The 22119-nt window shown below is 42.2% G+C and overlaps 1 protein-coding gene across 4 annotated transcripts in view; it reads left to right on the top strand.

Moving 5' to 3' along the window:
• CELF2 (CUGBP Elav-like family member 2) overlaps positions 1-22119 on the top strand; it is a 206060-nt gene that overhangs the window by 50885 nt on the left and 133056 nt on the right. The window lies entirely within an intron of this gene.

Below are 22119 nucleotides of genomic sequence, written 5' to 3' on the forward strand. Positions count from 1 at the left end.
CTTTATTCAACAGGTATTTAAAACGAAAACAAAAGCCGCGGTGTCTGTATCAGTATGACTTTAAGAACCAGAGCTTTTAAAATGAAACATAAAATTACTGCCAGCCTCATATTAAAATGGTGATAATAGCCAGTATTAGCCATTCTTTTCTCTTTCTTTTAGGATGGTTAATTTAACAGCAACTATTGAACTATCCATAAACAATTTAATAAACCTAGTCAAACTTCAGCTGCTTCTTTATTATGCATTCAAATAGCCTTCGCAGCCTCTCGAGTCCTACTCTGCACCCTTGACTGCTGCTAAGTAGCGCCATTAAAACAGCGCTACTAGGAGACCGTTCTCATTTATGGAGATTGTAAAACAGGGCCAAGACACTAGTTCGGATTCAATTTGAGAGGGAGATGTTTCCACAATAAATGCTAGATAAAATAGAGAATAAAATACAGTGTCCCAAATAATTTTGTCCTGTAAGTAATACGAAGTTTATTCATGATTCTGTGATGAACTTAAATCTGGACAAATGACAATATCTGGTATTTCTTTCTTTTTTTTTTTTTTTTTTTTTTTTTAATGCGGTCAGTAACGGCATCGGAGAATTTGCCATTTATATTGGAAGATAACAAAAGCGCTAGTGCGTTTTCAGGAGTCTTGGGACCCCAGAAGGTTCCCTTTGCCCTGCAGACGGGTGATAATATTGTAACTGCTGTTCCTGTGTTAAGCGTGTGTTACCTAAGAGTCAGAATGGATCTTCCTGCCTAGAAGTCAGAATTTGGGCTGAAGAAGGGTTTTATCTTGTTGCAATATTATTTTCTTAAAGGTTGATGTAGTTCAAGTTTAATGGGTTTTTCAGCTGAGGATGCTCGGTGGGAGGTAATGCTGCTATTTTGTCCTGCAGGCTTATGAAGGCTTGTTTGAAAAGGGAGGTTCTGGAGGAATTTGATTTTAAAATCGCGGTGGTAGTGGGTCCCGGTGCGCGAGGGAGCCTTCGCCTTCCGGGCGAGGGCGATTTGCAGGAGCGTCTTGCCGAGGCAGAGCCGCGGGTCACATAGAGATACGCAAGAGCGGCCCTGAAGGTGGCCTGGCTTCCTAGGGTCTCTGTTTTTCAGCAACATGGGGAAGATATTATGGGTCGACACCTGTAGAGCTGCAGTGCCTTTTTTTGGAGGTTGCCACGTCCGCGGTGCAGCTGGCGAGCAGGTTTTGCAGCGCAGCCACGGGCTTCCTGCTTGCGAATAAGGAGGTCATGAGCTGCTCAACGATCTGTATCTTTGGCTGAAAAAGTAGATTTTTCAGGGCTAGTTGGCGGCGCAGCGCTCACCTCTCCCAAAGACCCCTCCTTTGCTTCTGCAAGTTGTTGTTCTGCGCAGCGACAGGTTGATAAAGGAGTAATTTTCTGGAGAGAAAAATAGAGCTTCCTACAGTAGGTGGAAAAGAGGAAAAATTTTAGGCTCTTGCCGGAGCGTGCTTTTGTCGGCGGTTGTGCTCCAGTAATTAAATTCTGACAAACAGATGAACAAACAGTCCCCGGGGGTAATGAGGCTCCGACGATGAACCGCAAGCGCTCACAAGTGCTGCCAATAAGAGAAGATACGACTGAAACCCCCGTTAGCCGAGACGCCAGCGGAGAGCTAATCAAAGGCGTTTCTGCCGACCGCTCCGCGTGTCGGCGTGCGGCGTGGAGTCCGGGAACGGCACTGTTCGGGGGTTCTGGCCTTAGGGCTTAACCCCGCCGATAAGGACAGTCGTTTTGGTTTTACTGATGTTTTCTAAGCTGCCTCTCCTTTCTCTCCCGCTCTTGGTGGCCATCCGTTCCCGGTTACTACCCTGCCCCACATTACTAGCTATCTAATTGCCTACACGTGTTACTTCTTCATTTAGATTTGTGCTCTTCAGGATCGAGCGAAGCATCTTGATGAACACTGTCAATTAGTTATAGATTTTTCTCCTCTCTCTCTCTCTCTCTCTCTCTCAGTGGAGCTGAGCTTTAAACTATATTCATCAGGGAGCTCTCTGCATTTTGTAAATGATGAAAATCTCTGTGGCTGGTGCTTTGAATCGCTCCGAAGCGGTGGGCAGAGAGGACATTTAGAGAGGTGCTGTCACGCATCTATAGCCACGTAGGCAATGGTGGTTTTTAAGAGGAGGACTGCTGGCAGCATGGTACAAGACCCATGGTAATCCTCCATCGCCTACGAGGAGTCTGCCATGACTGCATGGAGCCTCGGGCTGTACCGTGCAGCTTGTTTTCATTCCTCTGCGTGGCAGAGATGGCCGCAGGGAGCGCTGAGCGCCCTTGCGCGGCAAGGGGAAGTCCTAACGACACCAAAAGTGGGGCTGAAGCGAAGCCGGTATGCAAAACAGCGACTGCGCTTCTGCCACCTCAGTGCAGAAGACGATGCGTATCCGAGGCTTAGTTTCGTACGTGCTCTCGCTCTCTGGAAACAGGAAGAGTGGTGTGCGAGCAGAGGGAGGCTGCAGGGAGGCCCATCTCCACGAGTGGTGGGATGGGGACCTTGTACAGGGCACCAAAACCAGGGTGAAGAAGCATGTTGGTTGTTTTCTTTTGATCTATCTCTGCGCCTAAACGAAATCCGTGACTTCCTTGGCTGGAGAGGGGAAAACTGTTGGTCTTTTGCCTTCAGGGTCTTGAAGGTTCAGCCATGCTTTGCTTGATGGCTGGAGAGCTTCCACGTGCCCCTTTGGATCAGGCTGATCCTACCTGTGGCAGATACAGGGGGCTGCGGGACAGTGTGATTGGGAGGCTGATGATTCGTCTAACTGGCATCAAATGTTGGGCAATAGAATAGAAAAAAAATTTAGCCTTTGTTTTTCAAATGAGATTATTTTCTACTCTACTGTGTACAGTAGATCTTTATTTTATATAGAAGGGAGGGTAAAATCAGACTAATTTTTATAGCTAATCCATTTACAGAGACTGATTTTTTTTACCATGCCTGTAATAACTGCTGATGAGATGGCTTGGTATACTGAAGGGGCCCCTGATGGTGGTATATTTTGCAACTAGAAGACAGTGTTATCCGAAATCTTGGGTTGAAATCCCATGTGGGATGCAGATCCAGCAAAACAAAGGGGAACTGGTCAGGTGAGACACAGAGATTTCAGAAATGCAGAACGCATTTAAGAATCTAGTGTTCATTGATCCAGTCATTTTAAATTTCATTTTATCTTGAGGCTTCCTGCGGCATGGAATATTGCCATAAAATGAGTTTTTTAGAAGCTGTATATAACTGGCAGTAATGGCCTGAAATCTAAAATCTGGCAAATTGAATTAGTGCAGTTTAAAAGAACCTTACATTTTAAGAGTGAACTGGAGCAACTTGTAAACTTGGCAATAAATATCTTTGGGACAAACGATAGCGGCTGTAGTTGCATGCAGTTCGTAGTTCAGCTGTATAAAAATTGTTCCTTAATTAGCTTTAATACTCTTATAGTATTGCCTGTTGCTATTGTGGTGTTCATACAAGAAGCTCAAGCTTTCATTAAATATTAAATAAACCTCAAAAAAATCCCTTATGCAATTCTGTAGTCATTTTTCGCATTCTTCTGTTGTAGCACAGAGAAGTGAAGTAATTTTCCTTCTGCAGGAGCCAGAAAGAAAACTCGGATTTCCCCAGCTACCAAGCCCGTTCCTGCCTCTCGCTGTGCTCATCAGTTAAAATAGGATTGCATATTGCCTCTGCGTATTCTCAATGTTACAAGTTTCTTCTAAACTGTTTGCCGTCTAGGGACTGTATTATCTGGCTCGGGTTATGTGTGGGCATTTCATGGTCTGTAGAGCGCTTCCTTCCCCCTTCGTGTGCTTATGTTTCCTTTTTTGCTTTGCCCCCTTTTCTACCCCTCCTACTACATCAAGAAATTCTTAAAAATAGGTAAGGTCCGTGCTCTTTGTCCTTTTTGCAAGGATGTCGTGGAAGCAGTATTTTAATTCGGTAGAAATCATTCAAAAGTAAGAACCTTCTTAAGAGGGTGTTTTAATGGCTTCTGCTTCCTAGGAAGGAAGTCCCCTAACCTCTAACTTTTTATCACCGCATGGAAAAAGTGGGCCGTATGTAGCTATCTGGAACCTGCATCACCTGCATCAGGCTAAGTATATACTTTCTAACAGCCAGAGAAGAAGTTTGACCGTCACTGGGAGGTTGCTCATGGAGATGCCCCTCTCTCACCCACCCGTCTCTTACCCTCCTGTAATATCCTCCACTTGAGCCATTACAGCTGGGAAATTCGGGCTTGTTGGCACGTCTGGCTGTCATTAAATTCTTTCAACAAACTGACTTCGGCATATAGCAGGCCGTTTTCCCGGCGTTAAGCAGGCCCCGCTCATGTGGTTTCTTCTGTCATGGAGCCATAGCCGAGAGGACATAGTTACCTCCCTCGGCGCAGGAGCAAAGCGTTGTTTTCTCTTTGCCTGAAATGATTTTTCTGGAGATGGTCCTACAGGGACCAAAGCCACTTTGCCATTACCCCTTAGTGCTACTTTATGTGGGATTTATAATGAAATTGCTTCGACAATTTGGATAATGATGGAGCCGCACAATAACTGATGGAACACTTTGGTGGAGAACAATTTCCTCTGGGAGACATGAACTTTTGTATTAAAGTTAGAGCCCAAAATGTGATACACAAAAACTTTAAATAATAATACTTAAAAAACTAAAATAATGCAGTCTTTGCCTGCGTTGCTTAGCATCTCTTACTGATATTAGTTTCTGGTAGCGAGCTTGAAAATTACTCTGAATCAGGAGAAATCAGATAGCTGAAGAATTCTGCCTCTGCTAATCAAACGGTCAAGGACTGATTTTGTTTATATTCATTTCAAGATGGACATTAATAACATGACTAAGAGCTTTCCAGGGATCTTTACAAAGCCAAGCTTGGTGAAACAGCTGTACATTACACTAACAGAGAGGGAGAGAGTTTTGTTTTTTATTTTTTGATGTATTTGGTCTGATTCTTAGTTTAAAGCCTATTCCCCCAAATATTAATATGTTTTATTGTCCACGTAGACTTTGTTTTATTGTCCACGTAGACTTTGTTTTATTGTCCACATAATGCTTTTTATGTGAAGTTCTCGGCACATTTAGCTTCAGTTATTTTATTAATGAATAGCCTCATGGAGCCCTTAACGTGGATTAGTCGATTACCCTTGCTGCGTACGGAATATAGTTTCATTCCTTGGTAGGTCTAGAGGACTTAATGAAAGTAGCCTGTCCTTCAGATTCCCATGGCACAAACAGGAAAAAAAAAAAAGAAAGAAAGAAAGAAAGAAAGAAAATTCAGCACGCCAAAGCACCTCAGCCAAGACCATAAAACAGGTCAGGAACGGGATCTAGGCGTGCCATAAACATGAAGCCCTCTCGGAGCGGCGCTCCGTTCCGTTTAATGAGGCAGCCAGTCTCTTCCAATTGAAAACGTAGGACTATCTGCATAGAGGGGTTTTATTTTTGTAATGCTATTTTTTAACATTTAACTTCTTTAAGATAAAGCAGACAGAGCAAGTGCTAGCATAAACTGAGAAAAATGCTCACAGCTGAGCAGCAAATTCCTGGAAAGGGACGCTGAATCCTTGAAAGTACAGCTAGCCACAGCTCTGGAAAACTCCTCGGGAGTGCTGCTTTGGGTAGATTTATCTGCTAAGTGCAGCAGTTTTGCCGTAAGCACTTTAAAAAATCTGAACTTCAGCTGTAGCTTTGACACTTTTGTGAAAAAAGAGATGTTGAGTTAAAAAATGTGACTTCACACCAAACAGATACGTTAAAAATTGAGCTTAAAGGTTAATATAATAAAAGTATTGTTCATGTGATAGAAATATTGATCACAGAAATAAATAGTAACCCAGAAATTCAGCTGAAAAGGGGAGGAGGGGGAAAAAAAAAGCGAACTAGTTGATATATGAAGAATTTGAGCTGTGGCACTAAGATCAATGGCTGTATTTTCACACAGTGAAGCATGAGAGCTTCAGATAAGGGCAGTTAGCCAGTGAAATACTGACTGACATACCCTTTTACTCTTGGCATTTGGTCTCCAATATTGATCTCGCCTGTCACTGCCAACCAAGTACGCCAAGGCTGTATTTACACTCAGCTGACGTTGTGTTTTGTGTTGTATGACTTACAGCCAGAAGCTCAAGGTGTGTGAGGGGTTAATCCTAGCATCCTTTCCTCATTTATTTGATTGCATTTTTTTTATAGTGCTGCAAGCCATTATAATCTTCTGCCAATCAGTCAGAAAACAGATGACATGCTGTAATCTGCCCCGACTCCTTAAATCCCAAGATTTCCTGTCCCTCCACTGAGAAGTGGTGTACGGTTAGCAACAGTAACGTAGCACACCCCTGCTTTGCCTGCCAGCAGTGGGAACACTGTTCCCGAGTCCATAGAAGGTATCAGCTAAACAGGTTGAAGAATTAAATCTTTTGGAGGAAAGACATTATTCATCCCATTGGTTTGGGGAAGTTGGAAGAATTTTGACTTTGTTTCTTTTGGAAACAGCTGTGGTATTACAGCGAAACACGCTTGGTGAGAGACGGACATCAAGAAATTTCGGCGTTTTATTTTCCTGCTACCTTTTTTCTTTTTTCCCCTCTGCTGACTCAAACTGAAAATCACATGTGCACAAGAGCTCGGTGTATTTAACAGTTTGTGGCAGAAGTGCTCTGAGAATCGCATGCTTGGTTGGCAAGCGTGGGACGGGTGCTTGGCCTCGGTGAAAGGTGGGCAGGCAGGGAGGAAGGCTGGTGCCTCTGGGATGTGACCTCCTGAATAAGACCTCACACAGGATTTAACAACTTCCAACTTTGCTTTGGCCATCTGGAGCAGAACAAGGGTCAAGCACTTGCTCCAAGGAAGGCAGGAGCTTTTTTGCATGTTACGGGTTAGCTGTTAACCTCTTTAAAGAGACAAGAAGGAGCTATCTGGTGAAAGGTAGCTCCATCCCAGTTGAACTGTTTCTGAGCTTTTCTCAAAGCATCATCTGCAGAGTTGTAATTCTGGTTTCTTTTCAGTATGGTTAGTCATACCTACAAGATCCCATGTAGTTATCATAGCTAGCAGACCCAATGCATTTTTTTAATTCTAGCCTGGAAAATCTCAAACTTTATAGGAAGAAAAAGCGAAGAAGGGAAGTGGGTCCCAAACAACAGGTTCCCTGATTGCTATGAGAGTGTGGTATTCCCTGGTCTGAGGTGGGCTGTTGGGGTGGAGGAGGTGACTCTGTCTTTGCACTGAATACTTACTTCTGCAGAAAGATTTAGTTAGATAAAACTGAGATCTGTCATTTCCCCAAGACAGATGGTGTCGGTGTTATCCTTTGACCTCTCATCCAAGTTCAGTTGCTTTCTTATAGCCAAATAACTCTCCCAGATAATCCTTGCTAGCAGAAGAAACATCACAGGAATGAGTAATTGATTTGGAAGCTGGAGACATGGGAGCAATATCAGTAGCAAACTGGAAAATAGCATCAGGTTTTAAGAAGGATATAACTGATTGTTGTAACAGTGGTTTAGGAATATAATATTTAAGCCAAACTGTTTGCATGCAAAATTCTGTAGCAGAAGTATATAATGATGTCAAATCATTTCTTCCAACTCTGCTGCAGCTAGTCCTGGTAGTGAAACACTGTTAGCTGCCAGCCAGATGGTTTCATTTGTTTCTCCACAGCCAGTTAGAGAGAAGCTATAATTCCCAAATAAATAATTTTATGTTGTTTCTGCCACATCTTTGCCTCAGGTTTTGTTGTCTTCACCCCATAAAACTTTTTGCTGTCTGAATACCAGATAGTGCCATTGCTGGTAGTGACTTTTATAATAACTCCTATTCGGTGGGCTGCATTCAAAGACTATCTGTTTTTTTAACTTATAACTGTGTATTTCTCTGATGGAAGCTTTCAAGTTATATCGGTTATTTGCCTACTTTAAAACTCCAGGGTTGTAGTGTATATGTGAATTCTAGAGACACTAAAAATAATAATGGTATAGCAATCACGTTAAAATAAACTCAGAAATGTTCTGTTCAACCAGAGTGAGGAAGCACGGTTGGGATATGGATGTGCAGGATCACTGAGTTTCTTAGATATAATGGCATTTGAATGAACACAGGTTTTCCTAGGATTAATCAAGATACTGTGACCACCTTTTAGTACCAAAACATTGAATGAATGTGCTTATGAAATGTAATAAAGCATATTGTAGAGAAGAACCATTCCTAGACATAGGATGAAATCAGCTGACACGTTCTCTTTGTATTCCCAACTTGGGGGTGTTGGTGAGGTTGCAACTGGGAATTATGGTGTTTTACTCATTAAGGCTTTTAAAGTTACAGATGAATATAGAATTAGAAGGGACATCTCTTGTACCATCAGAAGCAACACTCGGTGCTTTTGACATGTCTCTGCTCCCTGAAATGAGGAAATCATTTATGCGTGTCACTAGTTGCTTCCCAAAAGACAAAGTATTCTTCTGCAGTAAGCTTGAAAAATGAGACCTTTTCTAACTTTTTGTTTCAAACGCATTTGATTTTATCATGAAATTGCTTAGCATCTTCAGCAGTCTGTCACCGTCAGAGACCAGTTACCACAGATAAGAAGGTCTTTTGGAAAACACCTTCTGTTTCCAGAGACAGAAAAGGGGAACAAGGGGCTAATAGGGGGCTTGAGTTTGCTCATCTTTTTTCCATCATAGCCCTAGTTGTCTTCAGCACACTCTCCGGACATGATGCAGCCTCTGTGCCTTTGACTTTTATTTCTGTTGTTCTCCTTTGATCCACCTTTGTCATGATTTACAGAGAAAGAGGTTGTCCGGGGTGAATGAAGCCAGGCCCCCAAAAAGAAAAAAAGTTGCATCATGCTCTGGTAGCAGCTTACGATGATATGATCGAACAGGCTCGTGCAGTACTACTGACATTAGCGTGATGACAACTTAAGAGCATTAATGATCTGTATCAGCGTTTTTGTCAGCTTGCTGAAAAAAAGCCAAAGCAAATATTAAACGTAGCTTGTTCCAGGCTTACTTCTCTTCCCATTTCACCTTGTTTTGACGTTCTGTGTATTGTGGCAGCCAGGACTGTTTGCCTCATCACCACCGTCCTACCAGCTCCACTTAAAGCTCAGCTCTGTGAAATGTTACCAAAAAAAGAGTAACACCATTCATCTTCTGGAGGGATTCAGGACTGCTTCCAGTTTCTAGGTAGGCTAGGTCTAATGACTTTTTCTTCTACTTTCAGGTGCCTTGTTTCTTGTGATTTTGGGGGGAGAAGTTCAGGGGGGGAGTTGTGTGGGGGGTTTTTTTGTTTCTTTGTTTGGTTGGTTTTTTTACATCCCTCTGACGTGTTATGACCACTGTCATTTTAGATGATAATTGTATTGCCATCAGTTAGAACCTGGACCCTAATCCAAATATAAGCATACATATACATATATAATATGTGTGTGTGTGTGTATAACTGTATATGTATTCCATGTCTCCTTTCCTGAGTGGAATCTGTGGATATATCCTTGAATTCAGAATCCGTCATTTCTATTCTCCTAGGCACTGGAAAAATCATTAAGCTAAGTAAAATGAGAAATTATTTGCTGTTGTTGAGTGATACACGAGTGTGCTTGTTTGATACTGGGCTCTTGCCTGTGCTTCCCGAGCAACGTTGCCTTGTATTAGAAGGGTCACGATTTCAAAAGACTCTACTACAGCTTGTCACGTTATGTGTGTGTATTAGAGTGTAGCAAAAAGCCTTTGTTCATTTGGACTGCAGCAGCACTGACTTAATGCCCTGTTTTGCAGCTGTTCTCCAACTACCCCTCACTCTGGTAGTTCCTCCTGGCAAAGCCCCGCTTTGTCCATCGTACGGGTTGCTTTAGGAGTGTTCGCAGCACCATCTCTCGAGGTGTTGCTAGCCTGTGACATGTCTAAAGAAACAACCAGACATTTGCTGGTGCAGAAATCTCAGGAATATTTCCAGCACGTGAATTTTAGAGAGCAGCAGCAGCTTTACATTGGGGTTTGATAGTTGGGAATATCTGTGCAAATCAGTTCTCAAGATGTTTAGAGTGCAGAAGCATTCATGAATTTGCTTTGCATCTCAAGATGCCTTGTTATGACTAAAGATATGTCAAATCATTGCTTTCTTGAAGGGCTAGGAAGTGAGACTCAAAGGGGTCGACTTCAAAGGAGCCTGTCATTTCATAGCTTGCATTTAGGCGCCTAGATAACCAACCTCGTATTGCAGATCCCGATTGATCTCGTTGGGACTGTTTGCAGCGAACGCTTCAGCTAAACTGCCTGCGTCCTTCAGGTGGCTAATTGGGAGCTGAGCACTTTGGATAATCTAGGTCTGCGTGTGCTTAAAGCTGCTGCAAACCCGTGTTAGGGTATCTGTTTTCCACATGCGAGGCTGTTGATAGTTGCATTGCTACACTTGACAAGCCTCTCTGGGCTTTGCCCATGGCTCTGTTCACAGCTGGTCCACGCAGCAGGTAGTCCTTGCTCAGTCCACGCAATGGGTAGTCCTTGCTCCGCAGGGGAGAGCAGAGGCTAAAGGTGAAAATGCGCTTAGACTTTCTCCTCCTCCCTTACGTGCTAAGCGATGCTAAGTATGCGCGGCTGGCGAGGAATCTAGCGTTTGCCATGAGCTTGTGGCCTAAAAATAGCCAGATCGTCAAAGGTGTCGCTTACAATAAGCCGTTGTCCCAGGAGCTATTTACAGCATGGCCTTCAGCTCTGCCCAGGTTTCTAGGATTGCCAGGAGCCGTGTTAATCTACCTGTGGCAGTGAGACGGGCAGAGCTGGCAGCGCTTGCCTCTCCTCTTCACGTAGCTGAATCTGGGTCGAAGCCTCTGGAATCGGTGAGGGTTGTTATCAGCTCCTGCGGGAGAGCAGCGCATTTCACTCCCAAATCCAGGTGCCCTTCTCGCCAAATGGACAGCAAGATGATCGAATTTGCAAAGTTTAGGTGCCGCTGTTATTTCTGCATCTCTCGGCGTTGTTGCAAAACCAGTGCTGGATTTTTGCGTCGGCGCGGTCAACCGTGACATATTAACAGTGAAATCAAGGCTCGCCTGCTGACAGACGTCGATTCGCCCGAGGCCGCCTCCGCCCTCCCCGGCGGTGTGCTCACACGCGCGTGCATACATGTGTAATCTCGTCTGCTGCTTTCAGGCAAATCCTACGGATACTTGGAGTCTCAGCTCTGAAGAAATTTGCTGTCCGGCCACTTGTTCATAACGTCTCATGTGCTTCTCTGCCAGCTGAAAAAATAAGTGCGAAAAATTACGGCTGATTCAATTAAGCTGATATTGTGTGCTACAAAACCTGAGCGCAAATGCAATTTGGGCCCTGTTCGTGTGACTTAATTATCGCTTACCTCCTTGCTCCACCCCCCCTTTTTTTTCTTCGAATTTAAAAACAATTATGGTGTAATTGCCCATCGGGAGATCCCTAGATGTGCAGTAAATACCCTTTGTCTCATCAAATGCTCCTTTGCCTGGATTCAAAAATGGAGCCTTATTAAAAATGCACACACTGAAGAAATAGCCGAAAGCCATCAAATGACCTTCAGGAAATCAGATTCTGTAATGCTGCATACCCAGAAAAGACATACCCGTGTATTAAACTAGTGAATCAGCTAAAGTCGTTGAAGATGATTAGCTGTGTGCAGTTATGAGATGTGCACACTTCCGACCCTTGGGGTAAATCCCTAGAAGTCAAGTGAGACCTTCTCTGGTGGATGCTTGGAGGGGCATCTGAAGACCAACCATGCCTTTTTTGCTTGAATTAGTAACGTGTTTCAAAATTCACTAACAGCTTTTTAATGTGTAATCAGCTTGCTGTAATGGACAAGATTGAAAAAAAAGAAAAAAGAAAAAAGAAAAGGAAAACCCAAATGCTAGATCGTTAAGAAGCCCATACCGAGCATATGTGTTTGCACAGTGGGAAAGTGCCTTGCCGCATACAGGAGTCCTGAGGAAGCAGGATCCATTACCCGTATCTGCTGAAGTGCTGTCAGATACGAAGGAAATTTAGAGAGCTGCTTGTCCCATTAGCTGTTCATCACTGCTGATTGGCACTGATGGCAGCCCACGGTATTTTTAGAAAAGGCAAAGATAGGGAATTTCTGCGTGTACTGAACATTAGCTGCTGCCGTTATTCAGAGCCACTCACAAAGTTGCAGCTGTGGCTTCAGGTTGGTGGCCAAAGGAGAGCAAGTGGTTTTGAAGACAAAACCCTGAAGGAGCATTTGATAAAGAAAAAACACTTCTGGGGCCATTGCTGAGTTGGGCTCTTGTCAGGCTCAGCATTGACTTGGTTGAAGTCAGCAGCGAAACGTGTAGATAATTTTTGATCCTAGCGAGGTGACCCTGCTTGAGCAGGGGCACTGGACCAGCTGATCTCCAGAGGTCCCTGTCAACATCAACTGTTCTGTGATTTTTGAGATTTCCATTTTCTTCAGATTCCATGCGATATTGCTCAGGCATGTTTTCACACAGTACATAGCACGTCGGCAAGAATAACGAGGGTTGAAGGGTTCCTTAGCTGTGTAAACGGTCTAGCATTCAAGCAAGGGGTTGTCCTGAGCTTTGGGGTATTTTCAAAATGATATGGGCAATTGACAATGAACAAGCTGTTTTGTAAACATCCAAAGTCGTCCGTGTGATTATTTACCATTATTTCATCAAAGAAAACCTATTTAGTTTAACGTTCATTTGAATGGCTTCTCCTTAAGACCTCCAAATCCTAATAATGCGTTAAACGCACTCCAGAATGTCAAAATAGGAAATTGTCTGTAATTTTCTCTGACAGTAAGTGGATGAGGCCTTGCCAGAACTGTTCCTTTTTACACTCGTTGTGAAGTCGCTGCTTTTTTTCATTAAGCGATATTTGACTTTTTAAAACCCTCTAGCAAGGACGCTGCTGACCTTGCACTAGCGGAGTCGGTGGAAGGCGAGTCGGGCTGGTTGAGCGGGGCAAGGCAGGCGGTGGCCGACTGTCGTGTGGCCCTGCTGCCGGATCCCTAAGCGGCACGGGATCCGGGATCGAGAACAAAGGTACATTTGCCGAACGTTTAAAAAATGGACGATTCTTTTCAAGAATATAGAGATATATATATATATTTTTGAATAGATCTAGTAGTGACCCCCGAGCGATGCGATATTGAACTTCCAAAGCTTTGGGCTTGCAGCGAATAGCATTCATCTTAGCTTCTGGTTCTGATCTTGTAAAAGCTAACTCATGCATGCACAACATGATAGACCGTGTTACGCCTCAGAGCCTTTTTCAGAGCTATCATCTAATACATTTTTTATAAGCCTGAGTGCATTCACAGAATTCTGCCTCAAAAGACACGCGGCTTTAACAGCTGCGCCGAAGTGTCTAGTCTCAGTGCTTGTGGGTTTTTTGGAAAGAAAAGAGTAATGAAAATGCTGAGATTTTATATAGTGGTCTTTATTTTATTCTTTGTAGTTATTAAAGCTGTGATGTTTATAGGTGGATGGATGTCTAGGAAAAAGCTGCTTTCTGTGGGTCCTAAATGACAAGGGTGGGAATATTGGTCGCCGAGAAGGCATCATGCTCGTTGTGCGAGTGGCCGTTTGTAAGGGTTTTGCGTTGTATAACATACACCCACACGTGCGCATGTGCATCTGCAAAAAGAGTGCTCAAAACAAATTAGATTAGGAAAAGTATAAGGAACATTTTAAATGCATATGTTTCTTCTGGGTTTTTTTTTTTTTTTTTAATCCTGAGACTTGGTTAGCTGCTAACCAGCAGAAGTAGACACCAGGACTGGTTTCCTTATTTAATTTTGTAACATGGATCGAAGTACAAAATAATAGATACTAATATTCCAATTGAGAAAAATATTTCTAATAGATATTCATGCTTATTTGATTCATTGGTAGATGGACAGTTTCGAACTCTCACAAAAAAATAATTCTCTAAAGAAAATTAGTAATCTGAAGTAAACAGTGCTCTTGAGTTTTATAGTGCTCAGCAGGAGAAATCCCCTGACTTACTTTGGCGCTCTTAGAAGATTGTTTTCCTGGGTCATATTGAAAGGAAACTTGATTTAGCAGACAGAGTTATTCTAGGTTTTGAATGTAACTGAGAAGTTTGTTTATCTTTAACATGGGGAATAAATCTGTCTGTAGAACTAGACAATTTGAGATTTTATGTTGTAAAGCTTTCTTGGAATCCCAAGAAAAAATAATTTTGTGCTAGTATTTTAGAAAGTACTATCTCTTTTTTGCTTAAGATCATTTTGAAAAAAGAAAGATTAAAATTGTGCAAACTGTTTGTTGAATATGAATGACTCATAAAAAAAATGAACTTGAATCCAAGTTTGTATTTTGAAAGTCCACAAAGATCAAGAGTGGATCAGATTGTTTTTTGATTCATTTTTGTGTAAAATATGGGCGGTCTTTTGCTTTATCGTATAAAAGAATGATTTGTTCTGATGCTGTTGTCCTTGGCTTGATGAAAAATCAGAGTTTACATGTGTTTGTGTCAAATTGGAGTTGGAGACAAAACAGATTCTGTGTGTGTTTGTGTAAGGATGGAGTTTGGGGTATAGAAATGTTTCAAATTTGTTGTATTAGTGATCTAGAGCTCTGGTGCAGGTTGCCACATTTTGCTGGGTGTCATCTGCCCTTGGACCCATTGTACAACCATGTAGCTACCACCTCTGTAACCACTTCTTAGCAGCGATGGTACAACCTGGGTGCGCTCATGTTTTTCCATAGGACTTCAGCAGAGACTTTAGTCATCTTTGCTTTGTGGAGAAGGGCCAGGAGGGTGGTCTAGCTGGACAGCAAGTTGAACAGAAGTCAGCCGTGTGCCCTTGCAGCAAGGAAGGTCAACCACACACTGGGCCATATTAGCCAAAGAGTAGGCAACACACTAAGGGAAGTGGTAATTCCCTTCTGTTTGGTGCCTGAGAGAGCACACCAAGGCACCATATCCGCTTTGAGTCGTCTCGATATGAGAAAGACGTTGACATCCTGGACTGTGTTCAGTAGAGGGCCACCAAGATGAGCAGGACTCAAGCGCATGATGTGCGAGGAGAAGCTGAAAGCTGGATTTGTTATCCTGGAAGATAAACCTAAGGGGAAATCTTAGAGCTGTTCTCAAATACTTTTTGAGAAGTTTTAAAGATGACAGAGCCAGGTTTTATTTTCAGAGGTTTTCCCTCTGGGATAGGACAAGAGCTAATGGGCACGACTTGCAACAGGGGAAGTACTGATCAGATATAAAGAAAAAAATTGTCACCATGATGTGACAGCCTAACAGTAGAACAGGTCCCGGAGAGGCTGTGCTGTTTCTGTGCTTGGAGACATTAAAAAATTGGCACAGCCCTGAGCAACCTGATCTGGTTGGTCCTGCTCTGAGGGTGACTGGCCGAGGTGACCTCAAGACATCGCTTCCAATCAAAATTGTTGTGTGATCCTGTGCTGACACAGTCTCACTCGGTTTTACACTGTAGTCATGAAATTTTAATGCTGACAAAAGAAGAGGTCACCTCCTCCTGCTTTAAGAACCGTTCGTGTGAAGTTAAACAAAAAAAAGCCCTTGTTTACCACTTGTGAAGTTGTGCACAACATCTGACCAAAAGTGGGCAAATTAGAGCTCTTTGTTTCTGCTTCTACAGGATGAAACAATGTGGCTGTACTTTTTGCTACAGTTCAAGTAGTAATTCACAGTTCTCGCAGGATAGAAATACTTGTAGTCATCTGCATTGCATTCTGATTTTCTTGGAAGGTTGTTGGATATAGAAATGGAAGAAGAGACTAGATCCCACAAGCCATGGGATGAGCCCGAGGTAAAGGCTGACTTCAGAATCAACTGAACACCCATCTCTTTTTGTGCTTTTAAGACTGCGAGAACATCTAGGAGCAGATTTAACTTATCTAATCTTTTAAGGCTATAATTAGCATTAATTTCTATTGCGGTAGTAGTGTTCAGGGAGCTCAATCAAGGTTAGTTGCTAGGCGAACAAACATGCAAGCGAGATAGGCTTTGCTTCACCCTCTCCAACAGAAACAATTAATTTAAATATTAAGCCGCTTGTGAGACTCATGACAGGATCCACCCCACTTAATTGTAGCTGTCTTAAAATTAAGCGTTCATCCACCTCACTCCTTTTACAGCTAGGGAAAAAGAGTAGCTCCTACCGAAGATTGCTTTCAACATTTTAGGTGCTACTGGGATAATAAATTGGGGATTTATCACAGCAAAAGGACTTGTCAGCAATCAAATTTCTAGTACAGTGCTAGAGATTTGGAATAAGACCTAGGTTTTCTGAGTCACAGTCCAGTGCCGGTGTGACTTTTGTGCTCTATCTCCCATCATCCTGGGCCTGATTTCTCAAGAAAATTGTGTTCTGGCACACCTATATCACTTCTGAATCCGACAGACTGTCGTTCTACGCCTTTTCAAAGGCAGCCTACAGCAGCCCCACTCAATATATCTCCAATAATGACGACAACCACTGGAATAATATAAACTACTTACTAATCAGTTTGGGAAGGCAGGACATCTGCTTTGCACAATACAGAGGCAAATTAAGGAGGCTTTCACAGTAGTCTGGAATCATCTCTTAGAGTTTAAAAAGAGAACGAGAGAGAGAGAAAGAAACTAATGGTAAATAAATTGGACCATAGTGCTAGTTTTCATCCAGCTGTATGCTGCTCTAAAGGAGCTATCGCAGAAAAATACCTATTATTTATTAATTCAAGATGACGCTAGAAAGCAATTCCTCTATAAATTCTTTTCCAACAACCTTCTAATCTCAATAAGTTGTTGGCAAGAATTGTGCTGGAGGAGTACCATCGTCAATCATAGTTGTCTTGGTCGCGAGTCAGAAAGGCACCTACCTGTAAACCTTTGGCCCAGAGGGCACCTTTCCAGCAGTCGTGGTTTTGCACGCAGGCTTGGTGTGGGCTAGGTGTTGGCTCTGAGCTCCTCAGTCCTACCCTGCCTTGCAGGAGAAAGAGATCGGGGAATCGCAGTGTCCTAGGTTTGATGGGTTTGTTTTGTATCATTCTATCGAGGTTGCTATTTGGACCTACTTTTCTATCATCCTCCTGGTAGCAGCTCCAAAGCCAGTTTTCATGGCCTCTGTGAAGCTCCATACATCATCTCTTGAGCTAAAATGTTTAATATTTTTCATACATGGAAGACTGTCAGCTACTGCTCTAAGATATAATATCCGGGCAAGGGGGAGGTCTGACTCAGCTGCCTTTAAGGATTAAGTGTCAAGGCTCAGAGTAAGACCACTGGACAAAATTCAGATACAGAGTGGATTTAGGATAGGCATTGAGCTTCTGCTTTGAAGCAGGTGTCGCTATTTAATTTCCTGCCTTGGACAGATACTTCAGCAGTCAGCTCTGTCTAGCAACAAGTAGAATGAATCTGGACTGAAATCCCAAGGTTAACTTTTATCACTCTCTGGCCCACAACAGGGGTGCCAGTTTAGCTTGTTCCACGCTCACTCGGAAGACTGGCAGGGTTGGGATCCGAGGTTGTGTGTCCAGTTAGGCACATCAAATACTTTTTGATTAAAATTTACCTAGATTTGGGAGTGAAACGCACTGCTGTGCTTTGACTGTTTTAGATGGTACAACATATAACCAAAATCTGACAGCCCAGAGAAAATTAAGTCTTTTGAGAAATGCAGGTGTTAAAGATCTGAATACTTCTGACTTTTAACTAGGAGCAAAGTATACTTTAGCTTCATCAATATTTCCTTTTTTCTTGGTGGGGGGTGGAGGAGAGTTACTCATTGGCAGGATTGCTGTAGAATTTGTCATTTTTGCTTATGTTAAGAGTAACACTTTCCCACCTCAAAGAGAAAGGAAGGGCTGAATCCAGTTCTGGAATTAATGTACATTATTCCTTTTAATAACTTTTTCCTAGACATGCAATTCCTGCATGCCTCCAGCAGTTGGAAAGTGTAAGAAATTGAGCAAAACATAACAGCATTACAGAAGTTGTTTAAAGTTTTTCAAGAATTGTTTCTTATTTAAGCCTAAACTAATGAGGTGCAGGATTTTTTTCATCTATATGTTTTTAAAAGGGATGAAATATTTAGTGTACAGTGTTAGGCATTTTCCTTTTCTAAAATAAGATTTAAGGTGGATTTTAAGGGTTACTATCAGCTGTGGCTGCAGGGGAAAAGTCATTACTGTTTCTGTGAAGAAGTTAGTTGTAAACATTAGAACATCAACAATTTCTCTTAGGAGAGTCAACAAGCCTCATAAAAGTGTTGACCCAGATTATGATCAGCTTTTCTGCACCTTGTTGGTTATAAATAAAATCAGGACACTTAGATTACATCTCATAATAGAAGAGAGGTGACCTGAAAAATTATAAAGGTATGAAATCATTAAGAAAGATAATTTTCAGTTAACATTTGAATGATACAGCTCTACTATAAGCCATTTAACACATAATACAACTGAATGCATGAGAAAACAAAACATTATGGAAATGCTAGAATCTAGTAGAATGTATTTGAAGGAGTTGTCAATAAGGATGTGAAGATTTATGGCTAAATATATTTCTGGTGTGGAAAAAATGGAAAATTTTATAATCAACCAGTGAAAATAGATTAAAATAGACCCCTAAACAAATACGAACTATAGGGTATTGCTGCAGGGGCATGTGAAGCCAGAAAGTCTTAAACAGTGAAGCTCATTGATAGCAATGATGAAATCATGTGTTATTATGTTCTCTTTCTATATATATGGTATTTTTATATATGTACATATATATGTGCAATACATTATATATTCTCATAATATGCACTGAGAAGACCTCCCTCCTCCATAATTGTCTTTATGCTGTAAATGTTCCCTGCAGAAAGCTACAGCTTATTCCAGATCTGCACTCTTATGCCATAATGTGCTCTGACAGCAGCAAATTTGCTCCCCTATCATGAAGCTTTGATGAAAACCTGCATTAAAAGCCATCAGCATCCATGGGTGAGAGGAAGAGACACCAACGTCTCACGTGGCCTCACCAAAGAGAGGCCAAAGCTGGAAGTTGGGGTCATCTGTTAGGAGGCTGGGTATGCCATCTGTCTCATTTACTGGGAACAAATTAGCCTCCTTCAAGGGATATAGATGGCACCGATGACACACAGAGCTGCTGAGCCAGACGGCGATTTCAAATAGTGTTTAAAAGTCAATGAAATCAAAAGGAGCCATGGTACCAGCTAGCATCTTTCGCTAGGTGAAGCTAGGAGGTAAATACTGCTGCACAGTTTTGGAGAAGGCAAAGCAGCATGAAGGTCCGTGTTGTATTTTAATATCATTTAATTGATTTCTGAACTATTTTTGGAGCTTCCAAATAGATTGCAGCAGCCTTTCGGAGCTTTAGACACAGCACGTCATATTTTCAATTAAAGAATCATTATTTAATTAATGTTGCTCAGACAAGTCCTGATAAATATGTGCGCCATCATATCTATTTTTGTTTCCTGAATCATTTCTCAGGCAACATTTCCTCAGTCCTGTTTTGAACTGTGTCTTTAGCGGTAAACTCATTTCCTGCTGATTAAATGTACTTGAACAGCATTATTTGCATGCGTTCTACTAAGGATTCCTTCACGTAATACAGAGATTAATATCACTTCCCCCGCTCCATGAACACCTGATGTGACTTTACCAAACGTTGTGCCCTACAGTAGCAAGTCAGATGTTGAGCAGTACAGTAGCTAATGGAAGAAAAAGAAGAAGAAAGAGCATTTTAGGCAAGCGCTGCAGCCTGCTGTCCCTTGTGTCCAAGCTGGACGAACTTTGAGTAAGAGAGCAGATGAAAGCAGTCAAACCCACTTCCTTTTTATGTCTAACTGAAATGTCCCGTGTGTTATTTAGTGGCTGTTTCTGCAGTTTCAGGAAAGCATTGCCGTTTGCTCGTATTCAGCTTGCAGGTCAAGAAGCACCTAGTGCGGCTTCGGTGGTGTTTGGGGATTCTGGACCTTGACAGATGTGCCTGGCTGTAGCCTGACACCAACCTTTGCTTCTGACCCATTTGGATGCAGTCGGCAATTAGCACCGCTGCAGTTCAGGGCGCTCTCCTTTTCCATCTCTCCTTTGCCCCTGCTCCTGCATTTCATTTTTATACCTGTCATGAAACGGTTGAGGTCAAAAGTCAGCGCGGAGTGCATCATTTGTACATTGTGTCTCTTCTCCTCCTGCGCTTCTGCTGCCAGAGAAATTGAACTTTCGTCCATTAAAAATCCATTTATTGTGTCTTGACTTCACTGAACGAAAGAACAGGACATTTCATCAAACAGTACAGTTTAAAATCAAATTAAATTGTACTAGTGCCCAGAAAATGTGACAGGATAAAGACTTTAGTCATTTAAAAATCTTTTTAAAGACCTCCCTGATTGCACTTATTGATACTTCCACATGTACTTTAAGGTCAAAACTGGTGAGTGATGTGAGGACTCAGCATGGGACACCTAAAAGGATCCTTTTTTTTTTCCCCCATTAAATGGGTGGTGAACCCATTTAATGTAGAAGTCTAAATTCATGCTTACTCGGTCAGTTTGACACCTGTGAGGTGAGTTGTAGGTAATCACTGGTGGCTTTTGAAAGAATTTTGGTGTAAGTGGCCCCCACCTGTGACGAGCATTGTGTCCTTCCCTGTCCACCTGGATGAACCTTCATGTAGGACATCACCACCCCGGGGCATTGGTTCGGCAACCTGAAGCCGCTATCCTCAGTGATGACTTGTGCTCAAGTGTATAATTACAGAACCAGTAGCAAAACAACTGCTTAAAATTGCCTCACGGCCTTTAAACTTGGTTAGAAATATTCCCAAAAAGGAGGTTTCAAGTCATACGTTCGTCTTTTGGCAGCTGGTCCATTTATTGCTTTATGGAACTGCAGCATGTGGACAAGAGTCAAGTTAAATATGTCTCTTATCCTAGTTACAGTTTCTGTACCGTTGATGTGCCACTGGAGTCAGCAAAGAGGGAGTTTTACAGATGGGTTGCAGAATTAAATTGTGCAACTTGCGGGGCTGCATATGTGCAACTCCAGAAATGAAACCAAGGTCTGAGAAGACATCCTTCTCTCAGGCCTGGTTGCATGGCCAACAGCTGGAATTTGCACAGCTCTTTATTCAATTAATATTCAGAAGCCACTAGTGCATTTTCCCGAGAGCAAACGAACGGTAAAGGCAAGCTGCTAAATGCAGCTTCTCTGTCTGTCTGCTCCCTCATGCAGCGTTGGGTTGTTTGGTTGGCCAGTAGTTGTTGGTATTTTGGGTTTTTTTGTTGTTGTTTTTGGTTTTTTTTTTTTTTTATTATTTCTTTTAAATACATGTTACATTTGGCAAATGGGCAACCAGGGAGCACGAAGAGAATAGCAAATGTTTCAGAAACTAGCAGCAAAGTATGTTTGAAATGAATTGCACGAGCCTTTTGTTCATTTGGGGCATACTTGTATTGGTTTTCGCTTCAATGCGTGGTAAACTTTGCTGAGATCCTCATTTATAGTTTAGATCTTCATGAAGTATAGATTAGGTGTATATTCTTATCAGTAATCAGATGAAAGATTCCTGCAGTAATAAATATTTATTTGGCATCATGCTCACAAGGTTCCTAGAATGTATTGTAGTTTATGCAAGATTAAAGGCAAATATGTTATCTTGTAATATGTTGCTTTTCCTTTTTTAAAAAAAATAAATGCATCCTTTCCCTTTAGGTATGTATTGCATATGGTAAGTACAAGTAAATTCCAAAATTATATTTGGAAATCATTTTTGTAAACCCTTCTTTTGTTTGTATATACCTAGGAGATGTCCATTTTGTTTGCAAGCAGGAGGAATAGGGCCAGCATGATGATTTTCCAGGCTCCCAGGCTGCTCAAACAGGAGATCGGGCCAGGGAATGTATTCTCTTGTAGTCCTGTTTCTGGACTGAAACATGGGCTGGCCAATGATTTGCAGAGCCTAGGAGGTTGTGCAGAGGTTCCAGAAGAGGAGATGCTCTGGCAACTTGCTTTCTTCCTGCTTAAGGCCAACCCTAGAGAAAAGGAGGTGAAAGAGAGTTAATAAATCAGAAAGCTTGATACTTGCTGGCTGCAAGGAGGGATTTCAGTCTAGAA

Source organism: Rhea pennata, chromosome 1 (assembly GCF_028389875.1).
Source record: "Rhea pennata isolate bPtePen1 chromosome 1, bPtePen1.pri, whole genome shotgun sequence".
NCBI lineage: Eukaryota > Metazoa > Chordata > Aves > Rheiformes > Rheidae > Rhea > Rhea pennata.